Source organism: Trichosurus vulpecula, chromosome 7, assembly GCF_011100635.1.
Source record: "Trichosurus vulpecula isolate mTriVul1 chromosome 7, mTriVul1.pri, whole genome shotgun sequence".
In the NCBI taxonomy this organism is placed as follows: Eukaryota; Metazoa; Chordata; class Mammalia; order Diprotodontia; family Phalangeridae; genus Trichosurus; species Trichosurus vulpecula.
Window position 1 is genome coordinate 143669164 of NC_050579.1, and position 19093 is coordinate 143688256.

Sequence of the window (19093 nt, forward strand, 5' to 3'; positions counted from 1 at the left end):
AGTACCAAATAGTTTTGATGACTTCTGATTTATAGTACAGTTTAATAACTGGTATGGCTAGGCCACCTTCCTTAGCATTTCTTTTCATTAATTCCCTTGATATTCTGGACCTTTTGTTCTTCCAGATGAATTATGTTATTATTTTATCCAGCTCTGTAAAATAAGTTTTTGGTAGTTGAATTGGTATGGCACTGAATAAGTAAATTAATTTAGGTAAAACTGTCATTTTTTATTATATTAGCTCAGCCTAACCATGAGCAACTGATGCTTTTCCATTTGTTTACATGTGACTTTATTTGTGTGAAAAGTGTTTTGTAATTGTATTCATATAGGCCCTGGGTTTGTCTTGCCAGGTAGACTCCCAAATATTTTATAGTGTCTAAAGTAACTTTAAATGGAATTTCTCTTTCCATTTCTTGCTGTTGGGTTTTGTTAGTAATATATAGGAATGCGGAGCATTTATGTGGTTTATTTTAACCCTGCAACTTTGCTAAAGTTATTATTTCAAGTAGTTTTTTATTTGATTCTCTAGGATTCTCTAAGTAAATAATCCTATCATCTGCAAAGAATGATAACTTAGTTTCTTCTTTGCCAGTTCTAATTCCTTCAATTTCTTTTTCTTTTCTTATTGCTAGAGCTAACATTTCTAGTACCAAATTGAATAATAGGGGTGATAATGGACATCCTTGTTTCACCCCTGATCTTATGGGGAATGGATCTACTTTGTCCCCATTACATATAATGCTTGCTGATGGTTTTAGGTAGATGCTACTTATAATTTTAAGGAATGCTCCATTTATTCCTATGCTCTATAGTGTTTTAATAGGAATGGATGTTGTATTTTGTCAAAAGCTTTTTCTGCATCTATTGAGATATTCATGTGATTTTTGCTTTGTTTTCGATATGATTAATTATGCTGATAGTTTTCCTAATATTGAACTAGCCTTGAATTCCTGGAATAATAAATCCTTCCTGGTTATAGTGTATTATTCTTGTGATAAGTTGCAGCAATCTTTTTGCTAATATTTTATTTAAAATTTTTGCATCAATATTCATTAGGGCAATTGGTCTATCATTTTCTTTCTCTGTTTTGACTCTTCCTGATTTGGGTATTATTACCATTTTTGTGTCACAAAAAGAATTTGATAGGATTCCTTCTTCATCTATTTTCCCAAATAGTCTGTAAAGTACGAGAATTAATTGTTCTTTAAATGTTTGTTAGAATTCACATGTAAAACCTTCTGGCCCTGGAGATTTTTTCCTTGAGAGTTCATTGATGGCTTGCTCAATTTCTTTTTCTGAGATGGGATTATTTAGGTATTTTATTTCCTCTTCTGTTCACCTTGGGCAATTTATATTTTTGTAAATATTCATCTAGTTCCCTAAGGTTGTCAAATTTATGGGTATATAATTGGGCAAAGTAATTCCTAATCATTGTTTTAATTTCCTCTTCATCAAAGGTGAATTCACTCTTTTCATTTTTGATACTGTTAATTTGGTTTTCTTCTTTCCTTGTTTTTTAAATCAAATTGACCAAAAGTTTATCAATTTTATTGTTTTAGTCATAAAACCAGCCCTTAGTTTTATTTATTAGTTTAATAGTTTTCTTGATTTCAATTCTATTAATATCTCCTTTGGTTTTCAGTATTTCTAATTTGGTATTTAATTGGGGATTTTCAATTTGTTCTTTTTCTTGTTTATTTAAGTTGCTTGTCCAATTCATTTATCTCCTTTTTATCTATTTTATTCATGTAAGCATTTAGAAATATAAAACTTCCCCTAAGAACAGCTTTTGCTGTGTCCCATAAATTTTGGTATGTTGTCTCATTATTGTCATTCTCTTGAATGAAGTTATTAATTGTTTCTGTTATTTGTTCTTTGGCCCGCTCATTCTTAAGATTAGATTATCTAGTCTCCAATTAATATTTAGTTTATCTTTCCATGGTCTTTTATTACAAATAATTTTTATTGCATTATGATCTGAAAAGGATACATTGACTATTTTTGCCTTTCTCCACTGGATTGTGAGGTTTTAATGCCCTAGTACATGGTCATTTTTTTTTAATATGTGTCATGTACCGCTGATAAAAAGTGTATTCCTTTTTATCCCCATTTACTTTTCTCTAGAGGTCTGTCATATCTTCCTTTTCCAAATTTCTATTCACCTCCTTAACTTCTTTCTGATTTATTTTGAGGTTAGATTTACCAAGTTCAGAGAGGGGCAGGTTGAGGTCCCTGACAAGTATTATTTTGCTTTCTATTTCTTCCTGTAATTCCCTCAACTTCTCATCTAAGAATTTGCATGCCATACTACTTGGTGCATATATGTTAAGTAATGATATTGCTTCATTTTCTATGGTGTCTTTTAGCAGGATATAGTTTCCTTCATTATCTCTTTTAATTAGATCTATCTTTATCTTTGCTTTGTCTGAGATTGGATTGCAACTCCTGCCTTTTTTTCTTTAGCTGAAGCACAATATATTCTACTCCAGCCTTTTACCTTTACCCTATGTGTATTATCCTGTTTCAAATGTGTTTCTTGTAAACAACATATTGTAGGATTATGGTTTTTAACACATTCAGCTATCTGCCTCCATTTTATGGGAGAGTTCATCCCATTCACATTCACAGTTATGATTACTATCTCTGTCTTTTTCACCATCTTATTCCTCCCACCCCACTTATTCTTTTATTTCTCCCCTCTCCCTTCCACTCCTCATGAGAGTTTTGCTTTTGACTGCCACCTTCCTCAGTTTACCCTCCTATTGATTCGCCTCCCTTATCTTAACCTTTTCCCCTTGCTATTTCTTCCCTCCCTTTTGACCCCCCCCCCCTTTCCCCTTACTCCTCCTACTGCCTGTAGGCCAAGTTTGATTTCTATACTTCTCAGAATATGTTGTTCCCTTCTTGAACCAAAACCAATGAGAGTAAAGCTGAAATATAGTTCTTCTTCCTCCCTTCTTTCCCTCTACTATACTGTATTTTTGTGCCTCTTTGTGTGATGTAATCTCCCTTTTCTACCACCTCCTTACCTCTTCTGCCAGATCCATCCTTTACATCCCTTAATTATGTTTTTGATCATTATATCAGTTATTTTATACTGCCATCCACAGTCTATGTACATCTCTTTCAATTCTCATAATAACTGTCCTATTCTCAAGACTGATATATATATATATATATATATATTTATACATATACATATATATATATATATATCATATATAAAACAATATAATCCTGTATATGGATATAAATAGTTTTCTATTATTGATTAACAAGGTTTTTTCCCCTGTTTCCTTTTTATGTCTCTCTTGAGTTTTGTATTTGAAGATCAAATTTTCCATTGAGCTCTGGCCTTCTCATCAGGAAGATCTGGAATTCTCTTATTTCATTGAATGTCCATCTCTTTCCCTGAAAAAAAAAATTATGCTCAATTTAGCTGGTAGTTCATCCTTGGTTGTAAGCCAAGCTCCTTTGCCTTTTGGAATATTATATTCCAATTTCTCCTGTCATTTAATGTAGAAGCTGAAAGATCCTGCATAATCCTAACTGTAGTTCTGTGATATTTGAACTATTTCTTTCTCTCTGTCTTCAGTATTTTCTCATTGACCTGATAATTCTGGAATTTGGTTATAATATTTCTTGGAGTTTTCAATTTGGGATCTCTTTCAGGGGGTGATCAGTGGAGTCTTTCAATGACTACTTTGCCCTCTGGTTCTAGGACCTCAGGGAAGTTGTCATTAATGATTTCTTGGAAGATACTGTCCAGGCTCTTTTTTAATTTTGGCATAACAGTAGACCAATAATTCTTAGATTGTCCCTCCTGGATCTATTTTCCAGGTCAGTTGTTTTTTTCCAATTAGATAATTCACATATTTTTCTATTTTTTCATTTTTTAGATTTTGTTTGACTGACTCTTGACATCTCAGAGTCATTAGCTTCTACTTGCTCAGTTATAATTTTTAATGAATTGTTGTCTTCATTTTGCTTCTGGGCCTCCTTTTCCATTTGGTTTATTTTACTTTTAAGGGTGTCATTTTCTCTAACTATATTCTGAATCTCCTTGACCATTCGTCCAATTTTACTCTTTAAAGTTTTGTTTTCATTGGTGAATTTTTTTCCATTTTTTCTTTTACTTCTCTAATTTGATTTTTAAAATCCTCCTTGAGCTCTTCCAGATCTGCTTTTTGGGCTTCGGACCCATTCACATTTCCTTTTGAGGTTTCAGATTTGGTTATAGTGTCCATGCTGTCCTCTTCTGAAATTGGTATTTTGATCTTCCTTGTCTCCATAAAAAGATTCAATAGTCCTTGGGTTCCTAGAGTTCTTCATGTTGGTTAACTTTTTCCTGGATTTAAAGTGGATTTCCGCTTCTGGGTTCAAGGGGCTCTGTCTCAGGCTTCCTGTTCTTGAAATTGTGGGTATAGTTATTGGCTTTGTGTGTTATGGCTTCTGGTTTTGTGAGGTGTGGGGGAGGAGTTGTTTGCTCCTAGAAGTCTCCTTTCAGTGCTGTGGTGCAGCCTTTTTCTGTGCTGATGTCTGCTGTCTGCCACTTCCCCTGGCTGTGCAAAGGCATGTTTGGGGTCCTGGTGTTGACCATTGCTGGTGCTGCCCTCCTAAGGCTCAAGAACTCCCACTGTTCTGCTGAGGTGGGGCCTTCTGGGACACTTCTCTTCCCACATTAGTCTCCTTCCACCACCATGATAAGGGCCCCCTACCCAACTTCTCAAGCTAAAAGGATACTGAAGGCACACTTCTGGCTCTTCTATTTCAAAGTTTCTCCTGAAGGAGTATGTATTATCTGGGTTAGGGCAGGAGGGAGGGATGAGAGCCCTTTTATCTTGCCATTATGGCTTCCAGAAGTTCAAGAAAGCACGTTTCAAATTTTTAGACTGCTGGTTGCAAGCCTCTGGACTAGTTTTTCTCATGGCCTCAGGTGCTGTGCTGCTTCCTCCTGTAGCTCTGACAGACTCCTGTCCTCAGCTGTTGGGCCTTGGGATCACCACCAGTTTCATGGGCCCAGTGTTCTCCCAGCCTGGATAGCTAGCTGATTTCTGCAGCTGCTTCAGCTTTGGTGTGGTCTAGTGCAACTCTGTGTGCTGGGTGCTCTCCCAGCCTACAGATCCATCCTGTTGACCCTAAGAACTCTCCTGGCTTGGAAATTTGCCATACTCAGTCTACTAGTGGCTTCTAACTCTCTCAAATCTGCTTAGATTCACTTTTTTAGAGGTACCTGACAGAATTTGTGTGAGAGCTCCTGTAAGATGCTGTTTTCATGTGGCCATCTTGGCTCCACCCCACTGCCTTGATTCTTATATTGATTTTTCTGATATGGTGGTATAAGCAATGCTGGGTTGCATTTCCCAGACTTTCAGCTAACCACTCCAGATCTACTTGGTCAAGACTAATGTTTCCTATGGAAAAGATTATACGAGGAAATAACGCAGAGCTAGTTATGGTGAATTGGTGGTGGTGAATTGTATAGTTATGTGTGGACTAGGCATCAGCTTTGGCAATTTCCTCCCTGTCCTCTAAAACAATATATCTTTGCCAAAGGTAGAGGCCCACTCAGGGTACTGTAACTTCCCCATTTCCTTGACTTGCTATGGAGAGGTTAAAGTTCCTGTACATTCTGTGACTGTTGATTGTCTATGTTGGTATGTGCCAATATCACTCCATATTATGAAGCTCCAAGGCTGTAAAGCTTTATCTCAGGGCTTTGGACCAGAATACAACCTTCTTACTGCTTGTTTACATTGCTGTTGGAATATTTGCCTAGTGGGACAGTGTTACGTATACTGGCTACATGTATTCTATACTACTGATTTGTGACACATAAACCTTTGCTTCCAAGTCCTCCAGTGTTCAGTATATTCTTCTATTCTGGATTCCTACTAATGATCTTTACTAGCATTTCATGACTTTAAAGCAAACTGATGGAGTAGAACAACTATGAAAAGATATAGATGATAGATTTTGGTTCATATGTGATATTGTTCCCATGCCATTAATTCTGAGCAACTGCTGATGTAAAGATTCATGGGCATTAACCTTTCTACATGTTATCATTAAAATAAGGATAAAACAACAAGAATGGCATCATTAGTCACATATCATAAACAATAAAGTCACAGAATTTCAGAGTTGAAAAAGACTTGAGAAGCCACCAAATCTAACCCAAACCAGAAGAATAATATGGTCTATAACATACCCCAAAACTTGTCATCTTGTTTTTGATGGAAAAAAAAAATGAAAAACTTTAGTGAGGTGGAACTCACTGCCTTCTTAAGTAACCCTTCACACTTTTTGATAGCTTTGTGGAGATGGTTTTTTTTATTTCTTTTCCCTTATAGCAAACCTAAATTGTTTTCTTCTACCAATTCTCCTACCCATTACTTCTAGTTCTACCCTCTAAGATCAAACAGAGCAATTCTAATCCTTCTTCCACAAAACAACTTTTCAGGTACTTGAAGATCGGTTCTTTAGGTTACAAACTCTCCACCAATTTTCTTGCCTCCTTGGGGAGAAAAGAGAAAGCCTAAAAATCAGCACAGGAAAAGAAAATAACACAAAACCAAACTCCAATCAATACTGCTATGTCCATCCAGCATGTAGTACTTTGGGAGTTATAGCCAGATGGCCCAGCATTTAAATTAGAAACATGATCAAAGAGACTCCAAAATGTCAACCAGACATATCACTAGGGCAAGTCAGAGAGCAAATGCCTTTAAGCAAGTCCAACCTTGTGATTAAAACCACGGTCCACAGATACTAAAAAAGCTGTGATGTGATAATATCAATTTAGCTCAATAAGATAGAACAGTGGTCAGTGTGGATTAGTAGCAGGGAGGTTCTAATTATAAGGTTGAGTCTAGGAACTTAGGGAACTGCAAACACAGAGAACTTTTATTTGGTATCATTGCCATACTATATAATTCAAAGAAAATCCTTTTTCATGAATTCAGGCTGCTGAAAGGAATCACTTGGATATAATTAATTAATTCACATAACGTTCAAAGAAGGAGGTCACAGAAATATAGGGGAAAGGAAATAAAGCATTTCCTCCCTAAATAAGGCTCATACTGACATTTGATTAAGGAAAGAGAGTCAAGAGTTCAAATAGTAGACATAAAGACATATGTGATACCTCAATCTCTCTCTTACAGCTTCTACGATGAAGAAAAGGAAAGTAAGCACAGAGTTCCTCCTTCTAGTCCCTTATTAAAGCTTTATTTGTAAAAAAACACAAGTAACTGGGGAAATAGCAAAAGGAATTTGAATATGCTGATCTGTATTTTCTAGTGTCCAACAAGGTCAAATAAAGCTCTACTTCCTCAAAGAGATAAATCTTAGTTTTTAATTATTTTTCCATAACAGGTGCCAAAGAGGTCCCCAGGGGGCAGTAATGGAAGAAAACTCATGAGGCTATTTAAGGAAAGTACATTAGGCCACACATTTATTAAATTATCACTCAGCATAAAGCAATTATTCCCACAAGCTTATTTCCAAGGTACCTGGGCCATATGGTAATGCCAGTGCTACAAAGCCTCCTTCCAAGTAACATATGGAGCCTGCCGATCGGAATCAGAAACACATTTTCCTGAAGATGTAACTGGACTGCTTTCCCCCTAAGGGTTATCTCACATTTAGATTATATCTGGGGTCTTTTAAAAATCAATGTTTTTCTTCCAGCCTTTGTATGTAAAATGCTTTTTATAATTCCCAGTTTTCAGTGCTCCTGGATCATTGCTCTCAATCTTTGATGTATAGGATTCTCAAAGTATAGTGAAAGAAATTTCTTGTTGCCTGTTGCTAGAATGTGATTGTAGAATCACTGTTGTCCCATCTAATTTAGTCATTCTGTACAACCATGTTGACTCTTAATATTAAACTTCAGTGTGGTATTACATTGAAATGACTGGTAAAAACTAATTAGGGTTGCCTCCCTTAGGGGTTAAAGTCAAAGTAGCTGATTGTAGGGACAACCTGCAGGAGAAATCAACAAATGGTGCCATACCTATTTTTTTAAGCATTCAGTCAGGTCTTGGTACGGTTATTGTTTGGCCAGTCATGCTTACTCCTCTCCACTCCACCCAACAGCAGCTTATTCATTCCACTCTGGGAACTTTACCAACGCAATATATTCTCTGTACCCCATTTTTGAGGTGAGTAAGCAGAGCTCTGTCCTACAGGCTACAGAGCAAGTAACAGCATGAAAGAACTTTTCTATACCATATACAATGAAGAGACTCTCAATTATAGTTTTCAGGGGAGAGGCTGAGGTTGGGTTACTCTGAGGAAAATAGAACAGAGAGAGTATATTACCAACGCTTAACACAGTGTTGAATACATAGTGACTGAGTGCTACCTATGAAACCTTCTTTGTCCATAAGTTATCTCCTGAGACCTACAGGGATACTATAGTCTTCTGACAAATTGTTTTTTCATCAGATGGATGGGGAAAGAGTAGATGGAGAAGGAAGGAAGTACATAAACATTTATCATGTTTTACTCTTTACTATTTGATACATACTATGTGCCAGGCATTGTGTCAAGTACTTTTCACAACTGTTGAGGAAACTGAGGCAAAGAGAAGTTAAATGACTCTTCCAGGATCATAGAGCCAGTAAATGATTGAGGCCAAATTTGAACTAAAATCTTCTGACTCTATCCATTGTGCCACCAGCTCATTCTGATGCATTCTGGTAAGCTGTTAATTACCTTTTTTTTAATGTTTTCTTCAATAGTTCTCTTCTCTTTTTATTTTTTTTCCCTCCAGTACTATCATTGCACTTATAAAAAAGAATTAAAACTCTCTTTTAAACTCTTGCTTTATTTTAGTAATTCTAATTGAATTTGTGTCCGCCTTTTTTGAGGCTTTGTTTGTAGATGTTTTAGAGTCATTCTCTTCTGGGTTTGGGTGTTGAACACCCCTTCCTCTATAATAATTTTAAATGTTAGGATTCTTTTTTTGGTCTGCTAATTTTTCCAGCTTACTTCCTACTTTAGACTTTACATTAGTCCTGGTGTCTGTGCTGTTCTGGAAGGAACTTTAGGTTGGTCCTGTTGGCTGTTTTCTTGGGTTATTGAATACAACATTATTTCAATGTTTCAAGAATAACTCAGTCTAGTGAACTGCAAGCTTTCAGTGCTTCCAAAGAGGTTTGATTTAGGGCAAATGCTGATTGCTGGTCTGCTAGTCCTTGACTTGGGTTTGGATCTGCACAAGGAGAGACTTGAGCTGGACTCAGTTACTTTCAGCCAGATGAGAAGCTGTATTGTTTCAGAGTTACAAAACTGCAGACAAACCTTTGGTCTTAGATTTCTGCCCTGATGATTCCTCTATAGGCTGCAGACTGGGGTGGATGGGGCACTATCTCAACTTTCAGGTTTTCTGTGCTGATGATCAAAGCTAGTTCTGGTAGTCTGTAAGTTTTCAGTTCCTCCAATGTGGTGTGATCTATGAAGAGACGTAGTCACTGCTCTCCTGGACTGTTCTTTGGTTCATGAGTGACCACAAGAACTTTTTTCACACATGCACATACATACATACATGTATTTGTACGCACACACACAGACGTGTGTGTGTGTGTGTGTGCATGTATAGAGAGATAGAGAGCTTTTCTAAAGTTTGGCCAGCCAATAAGACAACATGAAAATTATGAAAGGGATGAGTATACGTATTTATATACATACATACATGTATGCATATATATGTGTTTATATCTATATCTGTGTGTGTGTGTGTGTGTGTGTATCACAGCACCAGGGCCCTTTAAAAAAGAATAGCTGATCATTTGTCAGGTATATTCTGTAGTGAATTTTTATTCATTTATGGATTTCACTAGATGACATTTGAGGTCCTTACCAACTCTGAGATTCTGGTGTTCTGTGATTCTTTCTACCACCTACTCATTCCTTCTATGATTTTCATGTTGTCTTATCAGCTTATCAAACTTTTGGAAACCTTTTGCCTTGGTGAGAATTTGGTCACTTCTCAAATGTGTGGAAGACAAAGAAAGATATTATCATTCTCAAATAAAGAGTATTTGGCCAAAAGGAAAAAAGAATAGAACAAGACATCTACAATCTCCTTCCATTTACTTTAGACATTATAATTCATTTTTATGGTACCTGAAGAATGGCTATGCATCAGTCTGTAGGATATATTAAACGGTGAAGCAAGGTGAGTAAATTCATTTTACTTACATAGTTGTCAGGTAGTTATTGTCTCTCTGAAGAAAAGCATGTTGTGACTTTAGTTCTGAAAGAATAAAATGAGGAAAGCTATCTTTTGTAAGTCAAAAAACCAGGGAAGCATCAAATCATACTATCATCTCCTAAACTTACAATAGAAGCATTCTAAAGGGTGAAGCACTATTCAAATTTTGCTTTTCAACTAATGACACCCAAGGAGGACCATGCAAGTATAATTTTCCAATGAAACTCGAAAAGGTTGAGTACATACACTATTTTCCGTTTGCATTACAATTATGCATATTCATGAGAAGAGTTTCATTTTTATCTGTCTCTGGCAGTAGGATGAGGATTCCTGAATTATCATTCCTGTTGGAGTATACTGTATTGTGGGAAGTTGAAATGAATGCTGGACTGCTTTAACCTTTGTAAGATTATATTTTCCACTTCTCTCCTTTTCCTTCCACATAGCATTTTGAAAGCTTAATCCATAATCTCAATGAAAACGATGAAATAATCAAGACAGAAAATTCAGGGAAACTATAATTGCTAAGATGTCAAAGATTTTTAATTAAATAATACATTTATAATATGAAAATAATGGAAAACAAGGTATGCGAAATCATATCACACTTATGACTAGTCGAAATTTTCCTTCAGTTTGCATATGAGATTTTCAAAGTTACACAGTAGCTGAACCATGGGATTTCTAAGACATATATACATGCATTTAGACATCCCCATTTTCAACCTAAAATTTATTATTAAGTTTATTCTTTCCTCCCTGAAATTTCCTCCTCCTATCTTATCTTTTTCTCTCCATTTCACTTCCATTCAAGCATCACCTACCTATAGAGATTCAAGTGGGGAAAAATAACATTACCAGAGGGAAGCTAGAAAGCATTGCTAAAGATCCTGAAGTTCTGGTCAAGAAAATGAAGACTTTATGGCATAAATAATTATTTTTTTCTATTAGGTACTTTCTATAGATTTTATTCTTTTTTATCATTTTTTCATTTTAAAAATTTTTTATTAAGATTTTTTTTTTTAGTTTATAACACTCAGTTCTGCATGATCCTGAGTTCCAGATCAGTGCTACTATTTCAAAATAAGGACCACAAAAGAGAAACATCGATTTGAGAAGAGAATAGCCAGAAAAAATATGGTATCTGAGGGAAAAGTAATTTTAAGACTATACATACATGTATATGCACGTATACATGCATATACACATGCATACATACATGTATGCATACATACACCTGTGATTTCATTAATTTCATCAGTGCAGGGAAATCCTATTGAAAATTGTCCTCTAATAAGATAGATCAGTATCTTCTCTATAATTTCTACTCTTAGAGTTTTTGTGACACTAACCAGAAGGGACACATTGCCAGTATGTGTCATAGGTGGAACTTGAACTCAGATCTTTTTCTATTATTTGCTGCTTCTACATTAAAACGTAAAAGTAAGAATGATGAGTCATTATGGATGGAGAGAAACTAACAAGGGCTACTAATAATACATTTTCCTGAAAAATTGCATGTTTCATTAAAAATGCTTTACATTGAAAATAGAGGGAATACCTGCCTGCCTCTATCTTTCTATATGTATATATCTATAGCTCTTTATACAGATTTATCATTTGCTGATCTCACTATCTATCCCCAACTTCCTTCAAGTCTTAGCTCAAATGTCACCTCTTTCAAGAGGCCTTCCTTGGTTTCCAGTTGCTGTCTAAAGTGACATTCTAGCTACTATGTATGTATCTTGTATATATCTAGGGTTGTCATTCCCCACAATATTATCTCACCATTTACCATGCAACCCCTTTGAAGTCAGGGATTATTTTTGGCTTTTTTTTGTATCATTAGCACTTAGCTGAGGAAATTGGACTTATGGGACAGATGTGTAGAAAAAAGTTAAGATTATATATACACATTAAAGAGGCAAATGTGTAGAATTGATAAATGAGACCACTGCAGCATATAGGACAGGGGGTGGATGATATTTTAGCATAGGAACCTGAAAGGTGGAAGGACAATGAAGAGAGAGGAATTTTATGGAAATCAAATTAAAAAAAACTCACTAGTTTCTAGGTCTTGCTTATTTCATCTTTTCCCCTTTTATATTTTCCAGTATTTTACCAGCATAAAATATGATGGATAATTACCTTTTTATAATATTAGATTTGTCAATGCTAGTAATACCACCAACTTTATTTTAATTTTTAAAATTTATATCCCTTGAATTTCTTGAATTTTTATTCTTTCATATGAATTTTATTTTACATAGTTCTCTAATGTGTCTTTATAGTGGTATGATTGATATATCATCAAATCTGTGGATTAATCCGGATATCATGAGCCTTGTTTTGTTAATGTGACCAAACAATGAACAGGGAATGGCTCATCAATTATTTAATTGACATCTTATTTTTGTTAAGATTATATATTTATATTTCTATAGTTTGCATGTGTGTTTTGATAGACTGGTTTGCAGAATTTGCCTTCTTCTTGTAGTTATTCTAATGAAATTTATTTTCGCTTTTCTTCATTTTTGTTAGCATTTTATTAAAAGCCTGACGATTTCTATGAACTTATTTTTTTCTTTACTTTATATTAGATATCTGCCTGTCACACTCCTTCCTTCTTCTTACATTCATAGACCCTGGCTTCTCCCAAAGAGTACTATTGGTCATCTGCTCCAATAATATATACATCTCTAGTAATATATACATCTCCACACACTGGGTCAGTAAGAAAAGACTGTTCTTTATGTCCCATTGTCACTTCAAACCTTCACTTGGCTGTTATCTCTTGGAACCTTTCCTTCTTTGGAATTCCCTTCACCCAGACCATATCCTGAAAGAAGGTGATTTTTAGTTTTTTTTTCTTGAAGAATTTGGTGACTGGCTTATAGTTCTATTCTCTCTCCTAACTCTTTGACAGATACATGAAGTCTTCTATATGCATAAAAATATCTCCTTGAACACTCTAGCTTTCCAGTTCAACAACCGCTATAACTTTCAAGGATTGCATCTTCATTTTACTTCAACCACACAGATGGATGGTCATACTCAAAATCTTTCTCCTTACCAACACCTGTTTAACATCCACAGTATAAAACTCAGTCGTTGCTCTACTGGATATTTGACTTCTATCACTCTCTATGCTTCATCCTTCTTAAATCTATTCATATTTGCATCAACCTCAAGTCAATTGATCTCTCCCTGTTTTCTGGGTCTATCACTACTTGTCCTTTCTCTCTTTGATCTATTCTTGATCTTGACATTATTAGGTAGGTCATAATTACAGTAACCTCCATCTTTAAAACTCTTGTACCTTTGCCTTAAATCAATAAATTATTTGTAAAATACTAACCAAGCCTGAATTGTCTCCACCACCCTTATTTCTTTACTCTTTCTTTGATTATTCCCTATCCTTCTCTTCATAGCTATCCTTTTAAGCTTTCTCTCTAAACTATCTGACTACCTCCTCACCTCTTCCCATCAGCAGAAGACCTTGTTTAATTACTTTATGGTAAAAATAGAATCTATACATCACAAGATACTTTATTTCCCCTACTTTATCCCTCAAAATTCTTTAAGATTTCCCATTCTCTTTTATTTAACTCTAATCCTCCATGAAGAGGTAAGCCATTACCTTGCCATAGCTTCCTCCTCCACTAGAGCTCTCTCCTCCATCTTCTCTGACAGTTTGCCTTCTCAATCATTTTTTCATCTTATATTTCATTTTTCAATTCATCTCACCATCTTAAATATCAATCTATTCTACTTCTCCACAACCAACAAGTTTGCCTCGTCCTTTACCAATTGAAAACAAACAAAACTTTGGGAAATCCTGCAATATGACAAATTACTATCCTATAACTTTTTAATATGAAAGAACTAAATTTTTAGAAAGGATTGTATATATTCATTATCTCTATTTCCTTGCCTCCCACAATCTTCTTAGTTTCTTACAAGATACGTCCGAGTCCTTATATTTGACTGAAACTTCTGTCTTCAAGTTTATTTTGCTTTTGCTGTGAAGGCCATAGATTCTACTTCCACAATTTTTATTTCTCCTTTAAACAATACAGGAACATTCTGTTGTATTGTCATACCCTTCAGGGAATCCACAGATCCTCAGCAGCATTAGATAATGATTTGCTTTCCTTTATCTTGCCATATGTAAAGCTGTGTAGATTAATTTAGCTGATGTGAATACCATATTCCCTTCTATTACTAATAATTTTCTTTGTTAATCTATTTAAAATCAATATCTTACACTGAATTTTCTTCTACTTGAAATCTTTCATTTAAGTCTCCCCCCACTGTATCCCTGTATTGTTCACTTTCTGATTCTTATCCCTTTGGTTTCAGATTCCCTAGTAGCTGGACCTTAAAGCTTTCTCAGTCTTCTACTATAATGGGTAACTCACACTTTACTTACATTGTTGTCTGCCCTAAGTGACTTTTGGATAGATAAAATTGCTCCCAACTGGATGTCAGTCCACTTTACCTCAGATTTAGTGGAGGGCCACACAGAGCATGCATGCTGGCATCCTGCCCAAGTTCCTTCTGTTCTTCAGTTGAACTGTTGCAGCACAGAGTTTTTCCATGCTATAACCTATGGCAGAGAAAACTACTGCTGTGTGTGTGTGTGTGTGTGTGTGTGTGTGTGTGTGTGTGTGTATGCTAGTAGGAGAACGGATGGCTTGAACTGAATTCTCTTTAAAACTGCTGTGTTAGCTTGTGCAGTCCTATGAGAGTAAGGAACCTGGTGGGTGAGGGGATGCCAATGGAATGTGTTAGAAATTACAGATTAGCCTTCTCTACTTCGAATTAATTTACCTTCTTATGAGAGTTCTTGGTGTCTTCAGTGTTTTAGAGGATAGTTACAGTTAAAATTCCTTTTTTCAAATTCCTAATTCTTATTTTGGTGATTTTTGACAGTTTGTCAGCATCTTGTTGTCACTGGCAATAGTCTTTTAATTTATCTCGTCTCCATCTACTCTGTCTCTCTAACACACACACACACACACACATGCCCATTTCCTTTTTCAGTAAAATATTTTACTTAGGGGCAGCTAGGTGGCGCAGTGTATAGAGCACCGGCCCTGCAATCAGAAGGACCTGGGTTCAAATGCAGCCTCAGGCACTTGACACCTATAAGCTGTGTGACCCTGGGCAAGTCACTTAACCCCAATTGCTTCACCAAAAAAAAAAACAACAACAAAATATTTTACTTATTTATGTGTGCACATATTATACTGTGCTAGTCTAATATAAGCTCTGTGATGGCAGAGACTCATTTTTTTCTAAGTATGCCCCAAATCCTGGCTAGTGTCATACACATAATGAGCCCTGTTTGTCCTGTGGTATAGTTTTCCAAAGATACTATTCCTCTCTTAATTAAAAATATTTCTTTGTAACTTAAAAACATTATCACTTAAAATTTTATGAAAATCAGTATTTTATTCAGTATTCCTATTATAAACTATCCAATGTTTTTAATACTACTTGTCAATATGGAAGCTATAATTTCTTTCTTGCTATATTTTGTTAGATTTAGCTACCTTCATAAATGAATGATAATGTCACCTACCTCTCATCAGCAACTTGACAACTAGCTAATTCTTTGGCTATAGTGACACATGATACAGAAAAAAAATAATACAAAATGGTTATCCATCCTGTGTAGCTTCCTTCCATTCTTGCAATAATATTAGATCAATATGTTGAGTCAAAATCTGTAACTCATCTATAACTATTAAATCTTGATACTTTAAATAAAAGAACAATATCCAAAAACTAATGCTATTTTGGCTCTACTAAATCATGTCTACATTCAAACTATTTCTATGAATGACATCAGAAAATACAAAGATATTGTGTATAAGTGTGTAGATGATCACAGGTTATCTTCCAAATAAAAAAGTTGTTCAAGTCGAACTTATTTGGTGCCCAAAAGCAATAGGAGTCATTATTCCATGAAACATTTATTCCTCTTACCTTGTAGTACTCATTATGAACAGAAGGGAAAGACTTTTAAATTATGAGGTAACTACAGATTGCATGACAACAGCTGTTACAGGCAATGAATAAATAGGTAAATTGTATTAAAAAGTCAACACATTCATCAAAATAAGAGGTATTAACGTGCAGTCTAGAGGCCCCATTCAGCTTGCAACAATCTCATACATAACATGAATTAGATTAAAATGTAATTGGGAAATATCCAACAAGATAAATAAAAAGACAACAAAATATAGATGACATATTTTAAAATGAAGTCAATATACAGCCCAGAGGGATCTTTAAGTATAGGTCAACAGACGCCATTTCTATCTGAGTTTGACACCACTGATCCCAACCATGTTAAAGTGTGCCTTGACCTTAGTTAATTCAATATAAATTCAATGCTATAGGGAAGAGAGGAAAAGTATGTTAGAAAATATGAATTGAGATTATATATTTTAAAATTTTCATTGTTATTATTAAGGAAAAGAATTATAAAACACTGGATATGAGAAGCACAGAATAAGATAACCAAAGTTGAAATTTAATCTATTATAAAAGACAGGAAAATTGATGATCGGTATAGGAGTAATTTCCGAATCAGCTGTTTCTGTGCAGTTATAATATTGACTTCTTAAAGCAAAGATCTAATTCAACAACACAAAGGGGATAAATGTTATGAGATCATAGATTAAGGCCTAAAAGGGAACTTATACAGAAAATTTATTGCATGTAATTATACATAATCCAACCTGACCTGTATAAAAATGCATTGTCTCTGAAAAAATAAGAAATAGATATGGATAAAAGTGTAGATGTTGATTTTCACCTTTTCTTAGATAAATTTCACTGATATAAAAAGCAATCATAATACAGAAGAAGAAAAAAAAGATTTCCTCAATCACCCCTAGCTTTATTCCCTTGATCTCACTGCCAAAAAGAAGTCAGCCAGACCAGGGTAATAGGAATCATAGATTTAGAACTCATGAGTTGCAAAATATAAATGAGGTTGTCGAAAGCATAGTGCCTTGCACACTATTACTTTTAATTTTTTTATTGGATTGAATTCTAAATACATAGAAAGGTGACAGGTATTGACATTAAACAACGAACAAAGAGATATCAGCATCTATAGACATAACTTAACACCTCATATCTACGAAAGAAACAAACAAAAACATGAGTCATGACACCATGAAATTTTTCTTGACAAAAATCTGAAAAGAGCAAAGATTTACATTTGTAGAAAATTTTCTGATGAAACTTACATCCTTAAAACTAAACAACTGGTTAAGAGTCACAGGATACAACATTACCCTGTGTTCATTACATATGACTTGGGGGAAAAATTTAGACCCAAGGGCTGTATTTCAATGAGTTACATTCCCATGTATATATTCCCATGTATATATTTACATCAAACATCCTTTATAGGTACAACTGGAGATACCTTTATTTACTTATCTCTAATACCATTTAATTCAACAAGGATTTATTAAGTAACTACTGTGTGTAAGCCATATCACTTGTAAAGCTACTATTCTATAAAGCAAGACATATCTCACTACATGTAAAATTCATAATTATTTTCATCCTTTCCATAAATAATGGGCACCCCTTAGTTTCCATTTAGGAATATGGTGAAAAGAGCTGTTATAAATGTTCGTAGATCTAGTGATTTCAAAAATCAGAAAGTATTCCTTTTTTTAAAAAAGCTTATATTTATAATAACAGTATCTTGCTGATATTATGTGACTGTAAATAATAGAACCTCATGATTCTAGAATAATAACAATCACAAGTGAACCAAAAAAGAACAGGTAAATCTCACAGTAAATGTAAGTATACAACAGTGTACTACCATCACAACTTTTTTTTCTCAAGAAGTAGTATAAAAGATATTATCAGAGATATGTGTTACCAGAAAAAAAGCAGGCTTGGAAGAAAATAGACAATGTGAGTGTTGCACTTATATTCATGAAATTCAAAGATAGAGAGGAAGGACTCCTGTGTGATGGATAGATCAGCTATGGAAGATTTTTTTGAAAGGTATGTACAAGGATTATATGAAATAAGAACACATAAATGGGTTGGAATCGATACAAGAGGCATACGTAAGCACTCTTGGATCTATTTAAATGTGTTGCTCTGGCTTCCATATCCAGAAAGGCCTTAGCTATACCTCCCTCTCAGAGCTTTAGGCTTACTGGTGTTAGGTTATTACTTTCTCTAATGCCATCCATTCAAACCCCCATTCTGCTATGTTCTCCCATTGTTACCTGTCAGTGATTAATGCCCCAGTTCCATTTAACCAATTAACATCAATGAGCCTTTACAAAATATGATAGGACCAGCAATTTCCTGATGCAACTTTATTAGTCCTAGTTTCCCTAACAGTTTTAGTTTCCTTGACAGTTTCAGCTCCCCTGGCACAGTGTTGGGATAAAGAGGCTTTAAAAAGCCCAGCAGCATATAGTCTCTAGTTCTCAGATGTTATGGGTACCTGAGATCATGTTAGTTGCCATACCCTGATGACTTAGTGACTACACACATTTTCAGATGGATGCAAAGGGAACCATATCCGGAGAAGCTAAGTGCCACTGCATCTTTGTTGCACATTCTTGCTGCATTAGGGCAAAGTAAACCTGTTTCATTAAATGTTCACTGACATACGAGTACTTCCTTTCATTCTAAGAGAACTTGAATTAAGACATTGCTTATGTTGTGCCTTCAACAAAAAGGATATTTACTTCTAAGATATAGTGAAAACAAAGCACCAGCATTGTCTTCCCATCGGCACCCCAATACCTGTGGGGAACTTAGTCTTCTGTACAATTTTAGTCCTTGGGGGTGGGGGGATGCGCTCAA